The sequence below is a fragment of the Oratosquilla oratoria genome, unplaced genomic scaffold (genome assembly GCF_046742065.1).
Source record: "Oratosquilla oratoria isolate Oo_2021 unplaced genomic scaffold, ASM4674206v1 SCAFFOLD144, whole genome shotgun sequence".
In the NCBI taxonomy this organism is placed as follows: domain Eukaryota; kingdom Metazoa; phylum Arthropoda; class Malacostraca; order Stomatopoda; family Squillidae; genus Oratosquilla; species Oratosquilla oratoria.
Genome location: NW_027467500.1, coordinates 256,794 through 257,500, shown reverse-complemented (window position 1 = coordinate 257,500; position 707 = coordinate 256,794).

Below are 707 nucleotides of genomic sequence, written 5' to 3'. Positions count from 1 at the left end.
ATATATATATATATATATATATATATATATGTATATATATATATATAGGTATACATGCATATGAGAGACCATTCATCAAATACATGCATATGTATACGTACATATATATATATATATATATATATATATATATATATATATGTATACATGCATATATATATATATATATATATATATATATATATATATATATATATATATATGTGTGTGTATACATGCATATATATATATATATATACGTACATATATATATATATACATATATATATATAAGTATGTATATACAGTATATATATATTTATATATATATATATATATATACATATACATACATATTCATATATATACACATAGAGACATATACATATATCATATATATGTACATATATACATGCATATACATGTATATATATATATATATATATATATATATATATACATATAGACATATACATATATATATATATATATATATATATACATATATATATGTGTGTGTGTATATATATTTATACATATGTATATATATATACATATATATATATGTGTATATATATATACATATATATATGTATATATATATATATATATATACATATGTGTGCCTGTGTATGATATACATACACACACACACACACACACACACACACATAAACACACACACACACACACACACACACACACATATATATACATATATATATATA